At 48.0% G+C, this 18,177-nt stretch overlaps 1 pseudogene across 1 annotated transcript in view; it reads right to left on the bottom strand.

The window, feature by feature from the left end:
- The window catches only part of LOC149522839 (butyrophilin subfamily 1 member A1-like), a 62,693-nt pseudogene extending 45,933 nt beyond the window's left edge, over positions 1–16,760 (bottom strand). Inside the window, exons 1-3 of the transcript XR_016347269.1 lie at positions 16,474–16,760; positions 11,363–11,479; positions 3,643–3,990 (exon numbers count right to left, since the gene is read on the bottom strand). The product of XR_016347269.1 is annotated as a butyrophilin subfamily 1 member A1-like (transcript). The remainder of the gene's footprint in view (positions 1–3,642; positions 3,991–11,362; positions 11,480–16,473) is intronic.
- Positions 16,761–18,177: the final 1,417 nt, after the last annotated feature.

The raw sequence follows: 18,177 nt of genomic DNA, 5'->3' as shown, positions 1-18,177 counted from the left end.
AATGATTTACTAAAGTCTAGGTATCCCACATCTACCACTTCCCCCTTATCCACAAGACTTGTTATTCTATCAAAGAAAGCTATCAGATTGGTTTGATATGATTTGTTCTTTACAAATCCATGCTGGCCGTTCCCCATCACCTTATTATCTTCCAGGTGTTTGCAAATTAATTCCTTAATTACTTGCTCCTTAATTATTTGCGCCCTGGCACAGAAGTTAAACTGTCTGGCCTGTAGTTTCCTGGGTTGTTTTTATGTCTCTTTTTATAGATGGGCACTAGATTTGCTCTTTTAGTCTTCTAGAATCTCTCCTGTCTTCCATGATTTTCCAGATGATAGCTAAAGGCTCAGATACCTCCTCTATCAGCTCCTTGGGTATGTCTACACTACCCCGCTAGTTCGAACTAGCGGGGTAATGTAGGCATACCGCACTTGCAAATGAAGCCCGGGATTTGAATTTCCCGGGCTTCATTTGCATAAGCGGGGCGCCGCCATTTTTAAAATCCCGCTCGTTCGAACCCCGTGCAGCACGGCTACACGGGGCTCGAACTAGGTAGTTCGAACTAGGCTTCCTAGTTCGAACTACCATTACTCCTCGTGGAATGAGGAGTAACGGTAGTTCGAACTAGGAAGCCTAGTTCGAACTACCTAGTTCGAGCCCCGTGTAGCCGCGCTGTACGGGGTTCGAACGAGCGGGGTTTTAAAAATGGCGGCGCCCCGCTTATGCAAATGAAGCCCAGGAAATTCAAATCCCGGGCTTCATTTGCAAGTGTGGTATGCCTACATTACCCTCCTAGTTCGAACTAGGAGGGTAGTGTAGACATACCCCTTGAGTATTGTAGAATGCATTTCATTAGGACCTGCTGACTTGAATACATCTAACTTTTTAAAATAATTTTTAACTTGTTCTTTTTTTTAATTTTATTTACTTCTAAGCATACTCCATTTCCACTAGCATTCACTATGGGTGTGTCTGGACAGCACAATTATTTTGAAAAAATGGCCAATACTTTGAAATAACAATGCGAGCATCTACACAGTTACTTCAAAATACAATGCAAACATCTACACAGCATCTAACAGATAGCTTATTTTGAAATGTGTAACCTCATTGCACCAGAAATAACTCCTCTTTCAAAATAGCTATTTTGAAATAGCCGTAGCATGAATGCTCTACTGCTGCTATTTCAAAATACCTCCTCCCCAGGGCCATTGAAAGTAACTACTCCCCAATACTTCCTGGTGCTCTACATCAAGATAGTGTGTCCACATTAGAGGAGCCTGCATTGGACTAATTTTGATGCTTCCCTGTTGTGTGGACGCTCTATTTAGTATTTCAGAATATATCTTTCAGAATAGCTTATGTTAGGCACTCAGTCACTATCAATCTTCTTGGTGAGAACAGAAGCAAAGAAATCATTAAGCTCCTCTGCCATTTCTAAGGTTCCTATAATTGTTTCTCCTTCTTCACTGAGCAATGGGCTTGCCCTGTTTTTGGTCTTCCTCTTGCTTTTAATATATTTGTAGAATGTCTTCTTGTTACCCTTTATGTCTCTAGCTAGACTGTGCTTGTTTTGTGACTTTGTCTTTTTAAATCTTGCCCCTGCATGCTTGTGGTTTGTTTATATTCATCCTTTGTAATTTAACCTAGTTTCCACTTTTTATATGACTGATTTTTGATTTTCAAATCATGAAAGATTTCCTGGTTAAGCCAAGGCTGTCTCTCATCATAATTTCTATCTTTCCTAAGCTGTGGAATAGTTTGCTTTTGGACCCTTAATAATGTCCCTTTGGCTATGTCTAAACTACATCCCTCTGTAGACATATCAAAAGTGCAAACAAAGCTGGAATTTAAATATCCTGTGCTTCATTTGCATAATGGCGGCTGGGGCGTTTTGAAAAAAATGGCAGTTTGGAAGAGGCATTTTTGACAGAAATGCCCCATTTTGAAAGATCCTGTACTCCTCAAAAAAATGAGGAGTACAGGGTCTTTTGAAACGGGAAATTTCTGTCAAAAATGCCCTGTCCAAACTGCCGGGTTTTTTTAAAAGCTCCATTTAAAAAAAAGTGGTGGCCGCCATTATGCAAATAAAGCACAGGATATTTAAGTCCCGGCTTCATTTGCATTTTCAATGTGTCTAATTTACATCTTTCTGATGACAGAGGAGTGTAGTTTAGATGTAGCCTTTGAAAAACTGCCAACTCTCTTCAGTTGGTTTTCCTTACTCTTGCTTCCCATGGGACCTTACCTACCAGCTTTCTGAGTTTACTAAAACCTGTCCTTGTAAAATCTTTTGTCTCTATTTTGCTGTTCTCCCTTCTATCATTCCTTTGAATCATGAACTGTATGATTTCATTATCCCTTTCTCCTAAGTTGCTTTCCACTTTCACATTTTCAACCAGTTCCTCCCTATTTGTTAAAATCAAATCTAGAACAGCTTTCCCCCAGTAGCTTTCTCAAACTTCTGAAATAAAATATTGCCTCCAATGCAGTTGAAGAACTTATTGGATAATCTGTGTCTTGATGTGTTCATTTCCCAACAGATGTCTTGATAGTTGAACTTCCCCATCACCACCAACTCCTGCACTTTGGATGATTTTGTTAATTCTTTAAAAACAGCCTCATCTACCTCTTCCACCTGGGTAGGTGGCCTGTAGTAGACCCACCTGGGTAAGTGGCCTGTAGCATGACATCACCCTTGCTTTTAATCCCTTTTAAAATAATGCAGGGACTCTCAACAAGTCTCTCCCCTACATTCATCTCTACCTATGTCCAAGTGTGTATATTTTTAACATATAAGGCAACACCTCCTCCTTTTCTTCTCCACATAACCTTCCTGAGTAAGATGTACCCTTTTATACCATTATTCCAACTTTGTGTATTATCCCACCAAGTCTGTGTGATATCAATGATGTCATAGTTGGGTTCATTTATTAGCATTTCAAGGTCTTCCTGTTTATTTCCCATATTCCTTTCATTTGTATACAGACATCTGAGATACTGATCTGATTTTGTCCCTATTCTTCTTTGCCCCTCTTTTATCTCTGCTATTATAGCCCACAACCTCTCTCATTTCTGACACATCTCCCAGGTCTCCATGTTGTTCACTTACCTGTGGGCTTTGGTCACCAGTCCCTATCAAACCTAGTGTAAAGCCTCCTCACTAGGTTAGCCAGTCTGTATCCAAATATGGTCTTCCCCTTCTTTGAAAAGTGAACTCCATCCCTGCTTAGCAGTCCTTCCCGGAATAGCATGCCATGGTCAAACTCTCCTGGTGACACCATCTTTGCAGCCAGGCATTCACCTCCAGGATGAAACTGTCTCTTCCTGGGCCCCTACCTTTGACAAGAAGGACTGAAGAGAACACCAACTGCGCTCCAGACTCCTTCACCTGTCCTCCCAGAGCCCTGTAGTCACTCTTGATCCACTCAGTGTCACACTTCACAGTATCATTAGAGTTCATTTGAGGTGTGGACACTCCCCAGGTTTTTGCACAAAAACAATTGTTTTTGTGCAGAAACCTTGCAGTGTAGATGTAGCCTCTGTTACTGCAAAAACATTTCACCAGCAGGGAGTCATAGTTATTGTAAAAGAGCAAAGTCTGTAGCCCACACAAAGCTAAAACTGACACAAGCTACTGACCTGCGACCTGTAGTTCTAATACAACTGCTTCATAGAAAGTATCATCTTGAACAAAACAGTGGTATTCTCCTTCATCAGAGGGTATGATATTGGAAATCCTCAAGGGAATGTTTCCATCTGTGAGTCCAGCTTTCAAAAGCGCCGTCCTTCCCCGATACTCTTGCATCTGCTTTTCATACTGATCTGCCCCATCGTGATAGAGGTGCACAATGGATACAGCGTCATATCGGAACCATCTCACCTCCATGTTTGCAGCACTCATCTGAGGGGACAGATGACACGGTAACACAGCTTCCTGACCCAGGACAGCGGTGACAGGCTCATGGGGTCCAACCACTGTAAACCGTGCTGGAAAAGACACCACAACAACAATACACTCAATATGTAGTTGACACAAGTTTAATACTCAACAGCCCATTTTTCTAGGTGCTCTCAAAGGGTATGTCTACACTTGCAGCCTAATTCAAAATAGGGCTGCAAATATAGGCATTGGAAATTGCAAATCAAGCCCGGGATTTAATTATCCTGCGCTTGATTTGCATGTTTCTGTCCAGGTGCCATTTTTAAAATTTACAAGCCCGAAGTAACCTCATTCCTCGAGGAGTAACAGTTAATTCGAACTAAGGAGTTAGTTCGAATTAACATTTAACTGCCACATCTAGCCACGGGCAGTTAGTTCGGACTAAGGGGGATTTAAAAATGGTGGCACCCGGGAACATGCAAATGAAGCCTGGGATATTTAAATCCTGGGCTTCATTTTCAACTCCGGTTGCCCTCATTTGCCTGCCTTGCTTGAACTAACGAGCTAGTGTAGACAAACCCTAAGTGAACCTATGGGCCGGGCCCAGCTGGCTGAGAGGATCAAGCTGGCGGAGATTGTCCCAACCCCCACGGCCTTGCAGGGGATGCTCACTGGTGAGCTGTGCCATAAAAGGCCCTGAGTCAGCTCACTTGGGGCTGGTAGCTGACGGGGAAGGACTGATGAGGCCAGCTCCTAACCTGGGCAGTCCCCAGCTATCAGGACTGATGTGACCACCCCAGGCGCGGTGCCCACCCTGGACTCGGCAGCAGGGGAGAAGCACAACCACAAGGGAAAGGTGGGGAGGTAGGAAGCAGCCCATGGTAGGGAGAAGCAGCCCAGGGCAGGAAGCAACTGCCCTGCAAGGACTCTGCCGGTTACGGGGAGGAACCCCTCGCTGAGTGGGCAGTGGACCAGGCCACTGACAGTAGGGCCCTGGGCTGGAACCTGGTGGAGTGGAAGGGCCCGGGTTCCCCTATCCTCTCCCTCAGCGCCCCCCCCCCCCCCGAAGCCAGCAGAGCCAGCAGGCTTAAGGACTAGGCTGCAAAGCCATATTTACTCCGAGAGAGGGGCACTCTAAAGACTGTGAGACAAGGCCATATTTACCCTAAGAGTGGGGAACCCGAAGGATTGCGCTGAGAGGCCGTATTCTACCCCGAAAGGGGAGGATTCAAGGGACTGCACCAAGAGGCCCCAAAAGGGGAGGACTTTATGGACTGTGCCGTTGGGCCAGTATGGGAGGCATCCTGACTGGCAGGGAGCACCCCTCAACACAGACCTAAGAAAAAGTCATCTGGCATGAAAAGATTCTAGCTCTTATAACCTTCTGATGTACAAGTGGCTCAAACTATGCCTCTGATCTTTGGTACTTCTGAAACCCATTAAGGTAATTTATTTTTTTATTATTTTTATTACTAAATGTTTCAGTAAGGCTACATATACCCTGTACATTTATTTTGGAATAAGCTATTCTGGAAGATGTCTTCTGGAACAGCTTATTTCAAAATAGTGTGTTTGCACACAAAGGCTACATTTATACTGGCAGCTTTTTGCTCAAGAACAGCCATTCTTGCACAAAAACTTGCTGGGTGTCTACAATGCACGCGTGTTCTTGCACAAGTAAATTTACAGTCTAGTGTAAGAAAACAGGGCTTCTTCCGGAAGTGTTATTCCTCTTCCCCGTGAAGAATAAGCCCTCTTACCCAAGAGCTCTTGTGCAAGAGAGTAGTATAGGCAGGCAACATGAATTTCTTAGGCAAGAAAGCCCTATGGCTAAAATGGTCATCAGAGCTTTCTTGTGCAAGAGAGTGTCCACACTGCCATAGATGCTCTTGCACAAAAGCACATGCCAGTGTAAATACTCTCTTTTGGAAGACTTTTTGTGCAAGAACTCTTCTGCAAAACAGTTCTTGCACAAGAAGCTGCCAGTGTAGACATAGCCATAGTCTTTGTCTTCACTGCGAGTTCTTCCAGCAGAAAATATGCTAATGAAGGACTCATTAGTATAAGTTGCAACATCATTAGCATATTTTCTACCATTTCTTCTGGCACAAGGGTTTTTGCGCAAAAAGAAGCAGTGTGGATGGGGGTATTTGAACCCCAAAAAAAGTTTTTTGCAAGAATCTTATGCTTGTATATTTGTGAGAAGAAGGAGGAGGCATTCCTGCCAGGGTGGGAGGTAGAAGCTGACCGCATTGGCAGGACCTTTGAGCAGCTGTACACAGCTGCCATCTGGTAGACCCATCAAAGCACCATGAGCATCTAGGAGGCCCAGGACTCCAGTAGCTCTCTCCAGGGCCTCCACACTAGGGGCCTGTGCATTTTCCCTCTCTGTCTTTCCTCCCAAACCCCCACCTTCCTTCTTTCCTCCTCTGCCCCTGCAGAAACAATAAAGGAGACATTTTTATTTGGAAAAAATAAACTGCGTTGTTTTTATTTGGGGTCAAAGTAATTGGGGCAGAACTTGGGAAAGAACAGGGGAGGGGGGAGCAGGAAGGGAGAGGAGGGGAGAAGAGATGCTCAAGGCCAGGGCTGAGAGTGGCACCTGGCTGTGGTGATCCCACGGCCACAGGTGTGGGGTCCTCAGCAACCAAAGAGGGGTGGGATTGGTTGAGAAGCAGGAGGAGTGGGAGCAGGAGCAGGCATCATTCTGGCAATGATGCACTGCAGGGTGTGATCCTGCTCCAGAAGCTCCTGCCAGCTGTCTCACTGCAGATGGATATCTTCCTGCAGCCTGTGGTTGATGGTCTGCTCCGGGGACCTGAGTGCCATGAGGTACTCCCTCTGGAAACTCCCCATAGGTCTCTGGTGCCTGCAGGTCCCTCAGGTTCAGGGGGCTGCCCTGGGTGGTGTTGACAGCCCTCCTCTCACAGCTGATCTGGCTGTGGAGAATAAAGAGACATAGTCAGTCATCCCAGGGGACACTGCGCCTGAAGCCCAACCCTCATCTGTGAACCAAGACTGAGAGATCTCAGCTCAGACAAAGGCGATGTGCTTGGAGCAAGGCCATGTGCACTGTAGCCAGTGGGCCCTTTCCTGCAGGGGCCCAGATGTCCTCTGTGCAGACCTCACTACCCCCACATCCCAAGTACAAGCAGGCATGTGAAGGTGCCAGCCAGAATGGGATCCTGTGGGTGGGAGGTGGGCCACGGGGCAGCTGGGCTTCTCTCCATGCTATGCACACACTGAGCCCAGCAGTGGCAGTGCACTGCAGGGAGAGGACTTGTATCCCTGCCCACTGGGGAAGAGGGGGGGCAGGGTGTGGCAGGGAGGTGTGTGTGAGTGGCAGACACTCCTGCACCTCACTATACTGTCCCCAGGAGTGGATGCTGCCCCGAGAGTGCAGGAATGCCCAGGTGCCATGTGTGGCATTGCTGAGGGTGTGTGTGTGTGTGTCTCCATGTTCCCAGCCTCCTGCCTAGTGGCGGTTGGTGGAGGGAGGGTGTCCCAGCCCAGTGTCATGAGTATGGCAGGCCTCTCTGGACACTCTGTGGTCAATAGCACAAGGGTCCTCTGGAGCGGCCTGCTGGGCCTGTGTGCCCTGCACTGTTGTTCCACATCCTCCCATGTGTACAGGCTGCTACATGATTCCCCAGGCCACAAAAGATGAGTGAGAAGCATGTCCCCACCCCTCACTGCCCCCCCTTCACCTCTGTGTGCATAAGGATCGTGATGACACTCACCTGATGTGCCTTCTCTGGCCTCAGACGATGCCTGGGACATGGCCGGAGCATTGGGTACCATCTCTAGGATCAGGAAAGTGATTGTGTTGGCTTCTTCCAGATGCTTCTTTTTCTTCTCCTTACCAGCTCTGTCCCCAGCAGGATGACAACGGGTGTCTCGAGCCCCGAGTTCACTCCCGGGGTGGGAGGGGAAGAAGGGAATACCCCACCTCCCAAGATGCAGTTCAGGTCCTCAAAGTAGGGGCAGATGTGGGGTTCTGCATCAGAGCAGGAGCTGTGCTCCCTGGACCTGGCATATACCTGGAAGAGTTCCTTCACCTTCATCCGCACCTGCTCCTTGTTGGCCAGGCTGTCAGCCATCTGGCCATAGACGTTGGCATCTGTGTGTGTGTCTGGTGCAGAGATCCTGGAAGTTGGTCTCATCACCTAAACCTCAATAAGGTCCAGGATCTCCACACCAGACCAGGAAGGTACCTGTCTCTGTTGGCCCTGGGCAGGGACCTGGGAGCCATCTGACCTGGAAGAAGATGGGGACTATGTGGGAGCTGCAGACTGGCTAATTCTGCCAAAAAGTGAGGCAGCTGCAGGATAGCTCTGGGCTGTCAGGTCTTCTGTCTGTCACAAGCCCTTTCCCCTGAGGCTGCAGCTTTAAGGACTCCAGAGGACTACCAAGTTTTCCCCAGTGTGGACAGAGCAGCCAGCAGGGCACCATGGGAAGGGCTGGATGCCCCTTATTCTGAAATAACTTCAGCTGCCCTATCTACACAGCCCCTATTTCATAATAGCCATTTCAGAAGAGACATTATTCTTCGTAGAATGAGGCATACAAACACCAAAACAAGCCACCTGTTATTTCAACATTATTTTGAAATAACTCAGTTGTTCTGTAGACTCTCAGGGTATGTCTACACTACAGCACTAATTCAAACTAACTTAATTCAAATTAGTTAATTCAAACTAAGCTAATTGGGTATGTCTACACTACCCTCCTAGTTCGAACTAGCGGGCTAATGTAGGCATACCGCACTTGCAAATGAAGCCCGGGATTTGAATTTCCCGGGCTTCATTTGCATAAGTGGGGAGCCGCCATTTTTAAATCCCCACTGGTTCGAACCCCGCGCGGCTACACGGGGCTCGAACTAGGTAGTTAGGACTAGGTTCCTATTCCGAGGAACACCTATTACGAGGTGTACCAGTAGTTCGGAATAGGAATCCTAGTCCAAACTGCCTAGTTTGAGCCCCGTGTAGCCGTGCTACACGGGGTTCGAACCAGTGGGGATTTAAAAATGGCGGCTCCCCGCGTATGCAAATAAAGCCCGGGAAATTCAAATCCCGGGCTTCATTTGCAAGTGCGGTATGCCTACATTACCCTCCTAGTTCGAACTAGGAGGGTAGTGTAGACATACCCATTGGAACTAGTGCATCTAGACCTAAAAACTAGTTCGAATTAGCATTTTGCTAATTCAAACTAGCATTTCTACATTGAGTGGATCCTGAACCGAAGTTAAGGCTGGCCGGAAGCAGTGCCGGCAGGACATCAGATTAGGACTTAGAGCGTGGAGCTGCTGTCTCAGGCTAGCCGAGGGCTGTGCTTAAAGGGACCCGACCCCCACCCCAGACAGACAGTTCTCAGGGGTTCCCCGCTGCTTGTCTACCTCAATGAGGGACAGCAAAGAAGTCCTGTATTGGAGTGCCTTGAATGCCCACACTCGGCACATCACAGCACTCGGCCATCAACCCAGCTGCACTTGCTGCAGGCTGCCATCTGGGGAGGTTAATCGGGGGACTGCAGGAGAACTTCCACCCTGAGGAGCCCGCAGAGCCACCCCAGTCCTCCCCCTTGGGGGCTCATACCCCATTCCTCCCTCACCTCCTTCCACTTACTCCTCCCTAGCCCCCCTTCCTGATGTACAAAATAAAGGACACGTGTGTTTAAAAATAGAAACTCTCTTTATTGAACAAAACTCGGGGAGACTGGGAAAAGGAGGTGGGAGAGGGGAAGAGAGAGGGTGGGAGAGGGGAGGAGGAAACCTGGGAGGAGGGAGCCGGAAGGGGGAAGCCAGGGGAAGGAGGAGGAGGGGAAGTATTAAACTATGTTATTCCATATATTCAGAACTGTGTACAGATGTGATCTCCTCACCCCAGAAAAGATATTTTGGCCTTTGAAAAGGTTCAGAAAAGGGCAACTAAAATGATCAGGGGTTTGGAACAGCTCCCATATGAAGAGAGACTAAAGAGACTTCGACTTTTCAGCTTAGAAAAGAGGAGACAGAGGGGGGATATGATAGAGGTCTATAAAAGCATGAGTGGTGTGGAGAGGGTGAATAATGAAAAGTTCTTCATTAGTTCCCATAATAGAAGGACTAGAGGACACCAAATGAAATGAATGGGTAGCAGGCTTCAAACTAATAACAGAAAGTTCTTCTTCACAAAGCAAATAGCCAACCTGTGGAACTCCTTGCTGCAGGAGGCTGTGAAGATTAGAACTATAACAGAGTTTAAAGAGAAGTTAGATAAATTAATGGAGGTTGGGTCCATAGAGTGGTATTAGCCAGGCGGTAGAAATGGTGTCCCTGGCCTCTGTTTGTGGAAGGCTGGAGATGGATGGCATGAGACAAATGGCTTGGTCATTGTCTTCGGTCCATCCCCTCCAGGATACCTAGTGTTGGCCGCTGTCGGCAGACAGGCTACTGGGCTAGATGGACCTTTGGTCTGACCCAGTACAGCCATTCTTATGTTTTTATGTTCTAAGCTCAGGGCTCAGGGTCGGGGTCGCACTTGAACACCTTGATTTTCATGCAAACCTGCTCCTGAGTGGCCAGGCTGGCAGCTATCCTGCCCTAGATGGCCACTTTCCTGTGCAGAGGTCGTGGATGAGGTCGACGATCTCCGCATTAGACCAGACGGCCCCGGGTAGGCTCCTGGGAGCTGCCAACCTGGTCCTGGGAAGAGGCGGAGGGCTGGGTGGCAGCGGGTGGCTGGCTCATGTCGTGCCAGGTGCAGGGTCTGCTGGCTGGGTGCTGGCAGGCTTACACCTGGCACGGGCACCGTAGCCAGACAGTGCCCCTGTACGGAATCCAGGGCCGTGAGGGGGGCAGACGAGTTTCCCTGGTGGTGCCCAGAGTGGCCACCAGGTCAAGCTGGGGAGGGCTAGCCTCCCACTAGTTAGAATTAAGTGGCTACACAGCCCTTAATTCGAACTAGTTAATTTGAACTAGGCGTTAGTCCTCGTAGAACGAGGTTTACCTAGTTCGAATTAAGCGCTCCGCTAGTTCGAATTAAATTCGAACTAGCGGTTTGCCTGTGTATCGCCTATCAAAGTTAATTCGAACTAACAGTGTTAGTTCGAATTAACTTTATAGTGTAGACATACCCTCATATAGTTATTTTGGAATAACATCTGTTATTCTGAAATAAGGTTGCTGTATAGACACATCCTCTGTCGGACACGCACAGAGTCAGATGTGTTCAGCAATGCTCTGGGTATCACTGACGATCTTTTAAAAATACTTCTGTGAAGAAACCCATCTGTGTGATATCCCAGAAGCAAGTCAAATAACACAGCAGTAACACAATTAGAGTAAACAGTGGATAATGAAGGGACTGGTGATTTTGCTCTGTGGTTAAGTTTACATAATGTGAGTAGTTAATATTGACTTTGAGTTGAGCATGTTGTTAAGACACTGCAAGGGCCTAAATAAATCCTCTAAGACACAGCAGAGGCAGTGTGGAATCCTACCTGATTCCATCTTGTGAACACAACAAGTCAAGAAGAAAACAATAAAACCAGGCAGAAGGGAGCTGGCTCTGGGGTTGTGGCAGAATGGAAGAACCTTCATCTTCCCTGTAGCTTGATCTAGACAACAGGAAGAAGAAGAAGAAAATTATCACAAGGAGCATAACACTGGTTAAATCAGGCACTAAAGAGGACACGTTCAATAAAGAAGGAACAAATACATTAAGTGAACTCTTTCATATTACAGAGTTAGAGTAGCCATTCAAGTAAATTGTGTTTCCATTATGAGTCTGATTTTGTCTCACCCCTACAAAATTCATATTTTAAAAAGCGTAAAAGTTGGTAGTAATTCCATCAATGGGGAAAACAGTTTTTAGAAATGAGAAACACTGTGGCTGTGTCTACACTAGCGCGTTCTTGCGCGAAAAAACGGCTGCTCTTGCGCAAAAACATGCCGCCTGTCTACATTGGCCGCTCGTTCTTGTGCAAGTAAGCTGATGTACTGTAGAAAATCAGGGCTTCTTGCACGAGAGCTCTGATGCTCCCTCTCAGGAAGAAGCCCTCTTGCGCAAGAGCTCTTCCAGAAGAGGCCAGTGTAGACAGGCAACATGAATTTCTTACGCAAGAAGCCCCTATGGTTAAAATGGCCATCAGAACTTTCTTGCGGAAGAGAGCGTCTACACTGCCATGGATGCTCTTGCGCAAAAGCACATGCCAGTGTAGACGCTCTCTTGTGGAAGAATTCTTGCACAAGAAGCTGCCAGTGTAGACACAGCCTCAATGAGTGCATAAAAAAGAAAGATTCTTGATTTTTTTTGTTTATTTTTTACTCATTTATTTTCTTTCAACATACCAGAGGAAAAATGATTCAGTCTCGTAAACAGAATGATTAAGGAACAGGGATGGCAGTGAAAGAGGCTGCCCATAAAATTGGATTTGCAAGAGTTTGTAACTTATTTTACAAAACAGAAAAATACAAGTTAATTAATAGCAAATCTCCCTTTTACTGCACCAAGGGCAGGATCAGGTTAACTTTTCCTCAATAATCACAGTAGTCTGTATTACATAGTTCCTCAAATTTTGTCAGAAAAACAGCTGTTTTTCCAACAAAACTCTTTAATGTATACATACCCTCAGAGAGACCATGTCCTAGGCTTGCTTTTCTCATTCTAACCCCAAAACTTTCAGATTTTGCACAGCTGGTGACCCATAAATGGTTCCCTTGTTTCCCAAAGACTGCCTGTGTCTTGATAAATACTCACCAAGGGTATGTCTACACTACCACCCTAGTTCGAACTAGGGTGGTTAATGTAGGCAACCGAAGTTGCAAATGAAGTCTGGGATTTGAATTTCCCGGGCTTCATTTGCATCTTGCCGTGCGCCGCTTCATACACTCCCCCACCCCCAGGCCCTGAGGGTATGTCTATACTACCACCCTAGTTCGAACTAGGGTGGTTAATGTAGTCATACGAACTTGCAAATGAAGCCCGGGATTTGAATTACCCGGGCTTCATTTGCATGTTGCCGGGTGCCGCCATTTTTAAATGTCCGTTAGTGTAGTGGAACGAGGTGTACAGCTAGTTCGGAATAGGAAGCCTAGTCCGAACTAGCTAGTTCGTGCCGCGTGTAGCCGCGGGCACGGAGTCCGCACTAGCGGACATTTAAAAATGGCGACACCCGGCAACATGCAAATGAAGCCCGGGAAATTCAAATCCCGGGCTTCATTTGCAAGTTCGTATGACTACATTAACCACCCTAGTTCGAACTAGGGTGGTAGTGTAGACATACCGTGAGGGAGCTGTGCCATGTGCTCCTTGTGGGGCAGAGGAGAGGGCAGAGGAAACTTCTCATGCTCCTCCTGCCCCCAGGCCAATCAGGGTTTGAGGACAAGGAAGTGCCTGACATCTTCTCCCACCCTGTGGGAGGAAATTTCACGTGCTCCCCCGCCCCTAGGGCCTAATTGGCCTGGGTGTGGGGGAGCAGCAGGGACTCTATGGGCCAGATCAACCTGCTTGGCAGGCCGGATGTGGCCCATGGAGGCCTTTTTGCACACCCCAGCCATAGCACAAAGTGGCCACTCTAGGGAATCAGGGAAGTAGCTGGGGTGCAAAACTTGCCCAGCTCACGACAGGATACAAGAGGGAAAAACACTATGGGCAACCTGGCAAATTGATTACATTGGCCCATGACCCTCCACCAGACAGAGATGGAAGTATGTTTTGACTGGAGTGGAGGTTGTCTCGGGAATCGCCTTTGCCTACCCGACTCAATTGGCAACGGGGTTGTCAACCATCACGGGACTAAACGCTTAACAGCACTTGTCCCAACACTCCAAGAAATACAATCAGACAATGGCTCACATTTTAAGAATAAACTAGTTCAGGAGTGGGCCCTCCAGAACGGAGTTCAGTGGACCTTTCACCTCCTGTACCAACCCCAGTCCAACGGCATAATTGACAGATGCAATGGGTTGCTAAAGCACCACTTAAAGCCCGCGGACGGTACATGGGGAGACAGACTAGATGTCATAGTTCAGCGGCTGAACAACCAGCAAACCCCTATGGGTAGCCCTATAAGTAGAGGATTCTTTCCCACAGGAAGAACCTCTCCAGCCCAAAATACACCACTGAAGGACTCCAAATATGCTTCTGGGGACACCGTTGTAATTAAACACCCCAGCCTTGGAACACAGACACACGTTCTCCAAACTTAGAAATGAAAGGGGGTGTGGACCACCTCAAGTTCTGGAAGAATGACAATAACTATCACCGAGGCTTGGATTGAGTCATGCCACCTCCACGGGGCAGATTCTTGGGGCACCTGTCAGCCTCCCTACCTGCCCGCTGCGAAGAGACTTTGTCCTAGCAGTTAAAGACTTGGGTGTATCTTTGGGGCACCCATCAGCCTCCCTGGCTGCCCGCCACAAGGGGACTCTGTCCTAACAGTTAAAGACTCGGGTATGATAGGACTCACAGACCACTCATTACCCCGGCCACAGGCTAACATGAGCGGGAAGCAGAGATGGTTGAGAGGGTCAGAGGCAGTAGGGCTGGCTGTGGGAGATTGGGATGGCCAGTGGGAAGCAGAGCTGTTTGGAGGGAGGATCAGGGGAGCGGGGTTGGCCGGTGGGAAACAGAGCTGTTTGGGGGGGGGGAGCAGGTCAGGCGGGGCACGGCTGGCCGGGCTGGGGGGAGCGGGAGTGATTGGGCATGTGCAGATCCCAGGGTACTTCCTGTCCCATGCAGGAGCGGCCCGAGGCCTGCTGCAGTAGCTGGCGCCCTAGGCAGGGTCATCATTGGGCGCCTGGGCCAACGCCGCCCTAGGCAGCTGCCCAGCTCACCTAGGCTCACGGGCCGCCCCTGGTCCCATGCACAGTCCCATCAAAGTGAGACCAGCTGCAGTTCCACCACCTGCTTGACTAGTGCTCAGGAGCAGTGACGGGGTTTCCCCTCTTCCCCAAGACATTGCTCCCAGCGCCGGTCATGCCCCACCTCCCTGCCACCTGGCAACCCTAACGGAGCCACTGCAGCCCCCCACTTCATGTGGTAAAGGCTCCTGGTGATGCAGAATGATGTGATGACATCACTGTCATCCCAGAGGAAGTCTTTTTATGTATATAGAGAGAGATTAACTACAATGCTCCTGTCAGCTGAATTATAATATGCAAAACACTCCTAGGGTATGTCTACACTACCCTCCTAGTTCGAACTAGGAGGGTAATGTAGGCATACCGCACTTGCAAATGAAGCCCAGGAGTTGAATTTCCTGGGCTTCATTTGCATAAGCGGGGAGCCGCCATTTTTAAAACCCCGCTGGTTCGAACCCCGTGCAGCGCGGCTACACGGGGCACGAACTAGGTAGTTCGAACTAGGCTTCCTAGTTCGAACTACCATTACTCCTCCTGAAATGTTGAAATTGAGCTCTGGTACCTATTTTAAATTCCGCACTTAGGGGAGACAGCTGGGACCGAGGTGATGGGAGGAGCCCAGGGAGTCTCTGAGGTTCAGAGTTGATGTTTTTGGGGACAGGGTCAGGAAGCACCAAAATAGAACTTCACCCAGAGCACCATTTTCCTGAAGGCCCTGACAATGTCCAACTCCTTTTGTGCCAATCTCTATTTAATAAATGGCTCACTCAACAGCTGTGGCCAGTCAGTGCACACAGACACATACAACCCCACACCAAGTTAAGCATGTAGACACGTCCTCCTTGTCTAAACACTTTGAAGTTTATGCCCCAAGCTGAGTGACCCAAGCTGAGTGAGTCCATCCCTATTCAACAGCACACGGAAAACAGTCCCTTCACTACAGGCGCATCCTTTATTCCCATGGATTTTATAATGAGTGAAGCAGGCACTTTTCTGTTTTATTCTATATGTTACTAGACTTTTCTTCCCCTTGAGGTTATTAGAAGAAGAGGATTTGCTGCACCCACCTCCACCCCAGGAAAAAGCAAGAAACACAGTGGCAATAGGCAGCAAACTATAATAAGAGCCAAGCAAATCCATGCATATTCACTTTATAGCAGCAAGTGTCTCCATCCATGGGTGTGGATGTGGCTCCACTGGTGTGGATGTGGCTATCTGTGTCTTATTTTTGCAGATACATATACAGGTGCGGATACACATTTTTTATCTAGAACTTTGCAAATTTGCAAACTTCCGCTTTATATCCATGGGTATCTGTGCATGTAGATGGGGATATCCACTGCTGGATTTTACAGACGCAGATGAGGATGCAGATACATTTTGGATCTGCATGGGGATCTAGCTCTAATACTGGTGGCTGAGTTTGCAGCTGTATGTTTCTTTCAGGTAAACACAGGAAGTTATTTTGTTACAAATCTTCCTTTGCCTTCACCATGTGCTCCTGAATAAAACACAATAACAACAGCCATTCTTGTTAAGTCAAAGTGGTGTAAAAATGGTGTTAGAGAGCTAGGAAAGTGATTGGAAATGTATTTTGTATGTACATGTAATGTAAAAAGTAAAAGAAATTCTCATGAGATTACCTAATCTTTGTATTATTAACAGTCCTTGCAAAAAAATCAGTGACTCTTAAGGATGCTGCAAGTCCTTTAGTTCAGTGGCTTTCAAGCAATCAAGATTCACTTACCTGATGCGAGAAGTTTAATGATCTTTAGGGTATGACCTGGCCTTCCAAAATCCTCATCTCGTAATTAACAGTTTATATTCCAATGCCCATTCCATTGTATCCATTTGCACAGTTGTGTCTAGCTGAAAAATAGCTGCAGAGTTTTATTGCAGCTTTTCCTTACAGTTTTTAAAGAAATCCTTTTTGCTCCAAGCTCGTAATTGTCCTTTTTTAATGTCAGCTGAAAATGGCGGAGTTTGAAACTGAAAGTACTAGAGGAAACTTGAAATTGTCAGCATTCCAAATGATCTCATGTCAGCAAACGAGTCTTCTCTTAAAGAAATAGCCACATTCCTGCTAAAAGAGAAGTGTCATTAGCAGCAGAGGAAAATGTCCTTGTAATCCAAATCACCTGAATGCTACAAGGATTCTGAAGAGACTCTTCTTCTTGGGGTTCTTTTGTTTCTGTATTTTTGTGAACTGCAGTAAATGTCACATATAACAATAATTACTTTGTACATCTCATCACAATAAAAATTCTCCTGTCGATAATTAGGAACAGGATGAGCCATATCTGGAATCAGAGTCACAATCACTGGGGAGAGAGATTCAGCACATGAGAGGCCAAACTCTGCACTGGAGAGGCTGGGACCATTTCTCACACTCTCCAGCAGCCCCTTTGTGGCTAGGACAGGCCTGGGTGCCAGGGAGCTCCTGGAGTGGACATCTGACTGATTCCTCTGTTTGGGTATGTCTACACTACATGGCTCTATTGCCAGAGCCATGTAGATTAGTTTACTAGACATACCCAAATGAAGCTGCAATTTAAATAATTGTGGCTTCATTTACATGAAAATGGCTGCCACGCTGTGCCGGGGATCAGCTGTCCCAGCACAGCGGGATGGTCTAGATGCGCCACAGTCGACAGGGAAGCCTCTGTTGATCGCTCCGTTATGCCTCGTGAAACTGGGCTCAGACCAGGCTCCTCCCAATCAGAAAAGCTCAAATACTGGACTGTTCAGTTAAAACCTGGACACCTGGCAACCCTATTTGCAGGGCTCCTGGTATCACCCCTGGGCAGGCCTGGAGGCTGAGAGCACGAGCCCAGAGCCGCCGCTGTCTCGCCCTGGGGCCATGCCCAGGTTTTGAACTGGGGCCCAGGCACAGGAGTGCCCTGCCCCGCCCATAGCTACTTTCAGTTTTGTGGCTGGGAGTGGCGCCCTATGCTAGCGGCCTGCAGAGTGTGGGGTGGGCAGGACAGACCGGTGGCTGGCAGCCCCTGCTCATGGGATGGACACTGCAGTCCAGGAATGGGCCATCCTGCCTGGCAGCTCTGCCTAGGGACAGGGGCTCTGGGGCAGCAGGACTCAGTGGAGAGCCCAGAGCCGTGCAGACTTGGCCCCCCCCAGGCAGGGTCACTGCAAGCCCCATGCTTTGCTGCTGGACTGGTCCTGCCCAGGGCACTGCTACTGCCACAGGGGCTGCAGGGATAAAGCATGACTTTGCCACTGGTAGTGGTGCGCAGGAGGTCTGGAAATGTCTGCCCTGCTGGGTTCCCCTTTGTTCCTGCGCAGCGCTGGGCACAGGTGGGTGTGGGAACTGAGCAACATTAACAGTCCTTGGTGGGGGGGTATGGCCAGGAGTGCGGGTGTTTCACTATCTGCTCCTGACCCATGGCTCCAGGTGCAAGTGATGCAGGGAGCAGGAGATTTTCTAAAGCACCCA

This window comes from Pelodiscus sinensis, chromosome 19 (assembly GCF_052426305.1).
Source record: "Pelodiscus sinensis isolate ZL-2025 chromosome 19, ASM5242630v1, whole genome shotgun sequence".
Classification (NCBI taxonomy): Eukaryota; Metazoa; Chordata; order Testudines; family Trionychidae; genus Pelodiscus; species Pelodiscus sinensis.
This window is presented reverse-complemented; position numbering and strand designations above follow the sequence as displayed.